The sequence below is a fragment of the Castanea sativa genome, chromosome 12, assembly GCF_040712315.1.
Source record: "Castanea sativa cultivar Marrone di Chiusa Pesio chromosome 12, ASM4071231v1".
Classification (NCBI taxonomy): Eukaryota; Viridiplantae; Streptophyta; class Magnoliopsida; order Fagales; family Fagaceae; genus Castanea; species Castanea sativa.
Window position 1 is genome coordinate 2,520,340 of NC_134024.1, and position 7,278 is coordinate 2,527,617.

The 7,278-nt window shown below is 33.5% G+C and overlaps 1 long non-coding RNA gene across 1 annotated transcript; it reads right to left on the bottom strand.

The window, feature by feature from the left end:
- Window positions 1–1,823: 1,823 nt before the first annotated feature.
- Window positions 1,824–4,747, bottom strand: LOC142618316 (uncharacterized). Its single transcript, XR_012841258.1, has 4 exons — window positions 4,679–4,747; window positions 2,413–2,519; window positions 2,124–2,189; window positions 1,824–1,979 (listed from the first exon to the last, which is right to left on the bottom strand). It is a non-coding gene; the product is annotated as an uncharacterized LOC142618316 (long non-coding RNA).
- Between the last annotated feature and the right edge of the window lie 2,531 nt (window positions 4,748–7,278).

Here is a 7,278-nt window from a genome sequence, read left to right on the forward strand (position 1 = left end):
AGTAGTAAGGGGTTGTGTCCTATGTTTAATGGTTGCTCCACCAAACCAAAGTGACCAACTAATTAGTAAACTTTTTGTAAAGCATAGAATAGCATAAACATAAAAGAATCTAAAATTGTTCAACAGTTGGATTTGTTAAAATTTCGCCTTCACAATTCTCAATATATAAGTTTAATAGTCAGACACTACTTTGATTTTTTTTTTAGTAATTTTTTAGAGATTTTAGGAATGAAAAGAAATAAAATTATAATTTTGATATTTTTAGAGTCAATCAGAACACTTCCTGGAACTTTCCTAAACTTTCTAACATGAATAAAACCCCACACTTCATTTAAAGTTAGTCACCGTCATCTTCTCTTTTCTCAAACAGAGCACACACAAAGTTCTTCATGACATCTGATCCGTACCCTCAAGGTCCTCTCTCTTCTCTTATGCAATGCTTTCATTATATGAATTCAGAAATCTCTTTATAAAGCATTGCCTATGCCCAAAACCTTGAGAAAGGTTTTAGAGCTTTACAAAAAACAATTGCTGGAATTCTCAAAATTTTAATTAAAAAATATACAACTTATTTGTTTTCTAATATATTTTTAATTAGTTATTTGTTAAAATTGAATTTGATGTCCTTTGTAAATCATGAAAGAATTTATAATTAATTTTGCACTAAATTTGCACTAATTAAGCTCATCCCATGAAACACGTTTAAAAAAACCAAAAAAGTAAAGTCAAGAGTGTTAGAAGGACCACAATTCAACTCTCTATAACCACTCTAAAAACAAGGCTGTAGGGTGTGATATCGAATGTTATAAAAGATTTGAATGTGTCTTTCTCACTACCAGTTAGTTTTGAGGTGGAATGACATGACTTACGGTCCAACAAATGGTATTAGAGCTAAGGTCATGGGTTCGAGTCGTGTGAGTGTCATTGTGAGGAGGGATTGTTAGGGAGACGACAATTTGACTCTACAACCACTCCAAAACTAGGCTCGTAGGGCATGACGTTAAATGCCACAAAAAATTATAGTATATCTTCCTCATCACCAATTGGTTTTGAGGTGGAATGAATTGGAATGAATCTCGAGTGAAGGAATTGGAGACATATTTGGCCTGATAGGCCAAAGACGTATTGACCCCTTGTGATGGATTAATTGTTTAATTAGCCAAGTTATTAATTAATCAAATTAACATGCAAATTTCGTGGTAGCACAAACAAATCATCAATTAAACTAAAGTGCAGCGGAAAATAAATTGACACGGTGATTTATTTACGAATGGGGAAAATCTACATGGCAAAAACTCCACCGGATGAATTTAAGGTCACCATTCCTGAAATTCCACTATTATCACAACAAGTAATTACAAGTAAAGGAATCTCAAGTACCTTACCAACCTACAGTTGAACCCTTAAATGCACGACTCCCAATACGTGACTATCCAATTTGATGCGCAAATCCCAGTACCAGGCTTACTTCTTTGCACGAATCCCAGTATGTGACTAACTCTATAGCAACCCTTTGATTAGTAAGTCCTGCCCTAGTTGTTATCGTGGTTTTGATGAGTTCATGTCCAGAATATATGTTTTTTCATACTTTTCCCCTTAGTTTTGTTGTTTTAGCCTGCTGTATTATATTTTGTAGTGGAAAGATCCGAAGTGTTATGTCCAAATTTAAGTTGGGTCATATTCCTCCTCTTGGTTTTGTTGCTTCAGCCTCATGTATTATCATAGTGGAAAGAACCTACATTGTTATAAATATTCAAGTGTGTGTATTAATATTTTTCAATTGGAAAGAACCTAGGTTACGCAATTAGGAATCCTTACAGAAATCAAAACAAGCTACATCTGTTAATTGGTATTTAATGTTATCTTTACAATTTGACTTGAAAACAGGACGGCTAGAGAGCTGTACTCTCCAGAAGTGGCTGCTCAAATTTTGGCTATCCCTGTCTCGAGATGTGGAGTTACTGATAAGCTGATGTGGCCTAATACAACACAAATATGGTGAGTGAAACCAAGTGTAAGAAACCTCTTACATAAAAAGAAAAATAATGGAGAAAATACATGCACAAGTCAAAACAATGAATTTCATTTGCAGCAATTGATTATGAACCTTCAGAAGTAGTTACCATTAATGCCAGGTCCAATTCTTCATCAGAGTCAATCACATCTACATAGTCCTAAGAGGAATTCGCCTGCATCCATTAAGAAACATTGTCACCCAAAAAAAAAAGGAGCAGCTCTGATATGGTCATAATTTGCATAAAAAAAAAAAAAACTAAAAAATATGAAATACATAAGCAAAAGCACCCCCGCTTATGATGGAGCTTGTTGCTATAATTATCCTTGGACTATCATAAAAATGATGAAAAACCCGAAAATAATCATAATTTTTCCCAATTAAAAAATGAGTGATACCTGTGGTCTTGGAGCAACTGCTTCAAAGCTGTAAAATTTTGGATTATCAAAATTAGGGGGTTCCAGAACAACATACGCCCCTTTATTTTGAATCTCTCCTCTCCTGCCTGCATGGCATACAAGACATTTCATTGGGACAGATTACAGATGATGCTGCAAACAATATGAAAAGATTTAAATTCAGTAATTAAAACATACAAGGTTAATTAAAAAAAATCAGAGAACATCCTTCAACAGTGGCATAAATCCATTCTTCCTATTTAGATTTCCAGTCAAGCAAAATGTAAAAATGGAAAGAGTTGGAAATCCTTGAGCACCAATTCATGAATACGTTTTTTTATAAGTAGATAGTGGGGGAGGAGAGAGCACGGGGGGGGGGGGGGGGGGTGGATAGCTTATGCTCCTACTGCAGAATGATTATTGAAACTAGGAAGCACTTGTTCTTTGAGTGCCCTTTTAGCAAAAGAATTTGGCAAGCCATAATGGAGCTTAGTTTAGTTCCTAGTATGCCCTATAAATGGGAGGAGGTGGTCAACTGGGGAATAAATCTCTTCATGATTGCGCATAACAACTCCCAGGCCAGACTTGTTTTCTTTTTCGAAGATGGCTCTGTCTGATAAGGTTCTGCAAAACCAGAACCTATGATAGAGCAGCTGACTTTGAGGGCAGCTAGCCTCCAAGAATTGGGGAAAAGAGAGAGAGAGAGAGAGATAGGAATAGAATGTAACTGACAAAAGAGATTATTTCATTGCTTAATTCCCTCATACATCAAGTACTCCCTATATACTAGTACATGTCTATCCCTTAGCTGTAACTAACTAACATAATAGGAATCTCAACTAACTACTAATAGTTTAGCAGTTATATGGCACAGCAGCTCACTATACAATTTCCTACACTCTCACTTAGCCAATGATCCTAACATTACCCACCCACCCCCCCCCCCCCCCTCCTTTTTAAAGCACCTTGCCCACAAGGTGAGGGAATTGTTGTTGTAAACTGTATAAGTTCTCCCAAGTTGCATCATCTTGATTGCTTCCTTGCCACTAGACTAATACCTGAGTGATGGTTCTGTTTCGAAGCCTGTGAGACCTCTCTTGTAGCACTGCAACAGGTTCAGGGTTAACAATGCCTTCTGCAGTAATATCTGGTAAGGTAGGAATGGGAGTGACTTGCTGTCCTAGTTTTGCCTTAAGGCAGGACACATGAAATACAGGATGAATTAAGGCATCGGAGGGTAGGTTCAGCTTGTAAGCCACTTCACCTATCTTCTGCAGAACTTCAAATACACCCACTCCCCCACTTCAAATGACCTTTCAGACCCATGCCTATCAGTTTGTAGCTTCATTCTTTCTTGAGCTAAAACCAAATTATGCCTTAGCAATGACAATATCTGATGTCTAGACCTGAGATGCATATCAACTGCCTCCACTCTAGTTGTTCCAGGACATAATCCATTAATCTTGGTGGTGGATAACCATATAAGGCTTCAAAAGGAGTTGTTTTAGTGGAGTTGTGAAAATTGGTATTGAACTAATATTCAGCTAAAGGCAACCAATCAACCCAAGCAGTAGGTTTATCAGCTGCAAATGCCCTCAGATGATAGGCTGAAGACATGGCCAGTTCTATTCCTTGCAATTGCATCAATTCCTTCCAGAATTGTGAAGTGAAAGTAGGATCACTGTTATACAACAAGGTTTACCAGTCTATCCACCAATTACATTTCCTAGAAGTGCAACAATAAAATAAAGTCACATACCCTGCACAATATAGTGTTTAAAAATCTAATATCTATGTAATCCTGTGTATCTATTAATGGTGTATAGACCTAATAAATGCAGAAAGAACTAGTGCAAGTAGTTGAAAGTTGAAACTAGCTATACCTTGGCCAGAGTGAACCATTTGGAGCAAAAAATCAACTCTTAATTACATCTCTAAAGAAAAGGAAAACAGAATTTACCACTTTTTGTTTGATTTTTTTTTTTAAAGTATTATATCCTAAAACACATATGCAGTTAACAACAACTAATGCCAATAGGTATCTTCTAAGCACCACAACTCCTTTAGAAAATCATAGAATTCTCAAATACCATTGCAATACCAAACCAAAAAAAGGTTCAAAACATGGCTAAAAGCAAACTAGTTTTAGAAATGTTGGTGGAATTGTTAGAAAAAGACTAAAACCATGGAGAAAATACATGCACAATTCAGAATAATGTATTTCACATGCAGCGACTAGTGATTATGAACCTTCTGGAGTAGTTACCATTGATGCCAGGTCCAATTCTTCATCAGAGTGAGAGAGTGAGAGAGACTGATGAATAAGCGAAATGAAGTAGTAATAGTTTTAGACGGAGACTTTTTATCTCCTAGAATCAAGTACTGTGAAAAAAATAGCTGGGCCGAATTCTCCTCTTTCTTTTTTGTAATAATCATATGGGCTATGTGACCCAACCTTATGGGCCTGACAGTAAATCTTATATGGGTTAGAACAGGCTAATTTGGAAATTTAGTTTCATGATTTATCAATATTCAATAGTTTAATCTCTTAAAAAAAAAATTTATTTTGAATTTTATTTTCTGGATAAGATATTTTCTTAAGAATTTTTTTTTTCATTAAATTTAAAATCAAAATTTATTCCTCGCTTTCAAATTGGTTAATTTGTTATAAAATAATTGGCAAAATTTGTTAAAAAAAATAATTAATCTATTTCTATCTAAAATGATTGTACGTAATAATTTTTTTTATTTTTGTTGAAAACAATAACTATCCCTTATTTGGTGTAACAACTTTTGAAATTTATATATTTAAAAAAAAAAAAAATTTATTGTGTGAAAATTTTGCAATAAATTTAGTGTAACACACAAATATAGATTTTCTCCCCTAAACCATCAACATTACCTTCAATTTCAACTCCAAAAATTATTTCTGCAGCTACTCTTGTAGTTGGGAAGTCTTTATGAGCTCGTTTTCTTACGAACACACATATAAGTATATATCAATTGCTTTTTAAATTTTTAATTACAAACACATAAATGCCGTATATATATAATGTGTCTAATACTAAGTATTGGCTTACAAGTATTGGTTTACAAATAAATGTTAGTACTTATTGTCATCTTGATGGGGTTGTTTCATTTGCACCAAGCTTATAACAAGCATCAGAAAAAAAAAAAAAAAAAAAAAAAAAAAAAGGGTTTCAAAATTGGTTAAACTTAAGTACATAGTTAGAACATACCACACCCTTCAGTACAACATCTGTTTCAGAGTCACTGCTCTTACAAACAACTCCAGGGCTGTCAATCAAATTGCTCCTCTTTGTAACTTGTGAGGATAATATACTGCCACTTTAGTCTCACCAGGAATAGGAGCAACTTTGCAAACCTTTGAAGAAGAATACACAAGTATGTCAATAAACCAAACCATTAGCACAACCTTGTCACATAAAAGCAATAGGTCACAAATGTCATTAAAATCAGAGTCCTTTTTTTTTCCTCGTATTACCCATATCAAACCTGAGCTTCCAATACTTCTTTGAAAAGCTATTTGCTGCAATCAGAACAAATCAAGCAGATTCCACGCTATCAAGTGCAATTAAAATAAGTTTTATACGGTACTTTATTTCTGAGATATCAAGTATCCTTTAAAAAATGGCTCACAACATTATGGGCCGAATTATCCTATTTTCTTTTTTGTATTAATCATGTGGGCTATGGAACCCAACTTTATGGGCCTCACAATATCTGATAAATCCAATATGGATTGAACCAACCTAATTACAAACAAATGAAACAAGCTAGTTTAGGAATTTATCATTTAGATTCATGATTCATCAATAGTTTAATTAGCTAATTTTTAATCCGTAAAAAAAATATTTTCTTAATAATATCTTACTCAAGAATATTTTATTCATTAAACTTAAAATCAACCTTTATTTCTCACTTTCAAATGGATTAATTTGTTATAAAATAATTGACAGATTTTATTATAAGAAATAATTAATCTATTACTACGTGGAATGGTTGTAAATTTATAATAAATATTCCTTCTCTTTTTTTTAGTGGACAACAGTAGCTATCCCTTGTTAGGTATAACAACTTTTGGAATTTATATATTTCAAAAAAAATGAAAACTTCCATACTCATGATACCAGGGGTTAAGGGTTCATTTCGCAATTGTGTTATGCTTCTCTATTGGGCATTTAACAATTTAAGCGGTATTTCTACAAAATTTCACTCCAAACCATAAAAATAAATAAATAACCTAATAACAAAATAGCTATGTTTGGAAGTACATGTCTAAGATTCACAAAACCAAACATCAATTACAAAATAGCTGTGGATGGGAGAACCACATTTGCAACTTCAGTTTTGTACGAGAAGGCAAGATTAAAATGTGTTTTTTGTGAGGTTTTTTCGTGGTTTATTATTTTGTCATCTAAATAATGTGATTGTTAGGGTGTGTTTGAACTTGTTGGGATATTTTAACAACATTTTTAATGGATATTATTTCTTTAATCGTTTAAACAATTTATTTATTTTGATTTATCTAATTTTTTGTTATCATTTTATAGGTGTCATTCATACGGATTACAATGATTATATTGATAATAGTGACGATGATCATTCTTATGATGTGGAAGATGATGACAAATTCTATGATCTTCTTGTTGTTGGCAATGACATATTATATGAAATGTATTGATAAAGAACCTTGTAGAGATTCTTATCAATAAACTTGTAGAGATTTTGAACAACCTGGCTATAGGTGGTTGATGGATTGTTTGTCTAATAATGAAGCAAAATGTCACCAAATGTTCAGAATGAAGCCATATATTTTCCTTCAATTGTGTAATGTTTTACAAC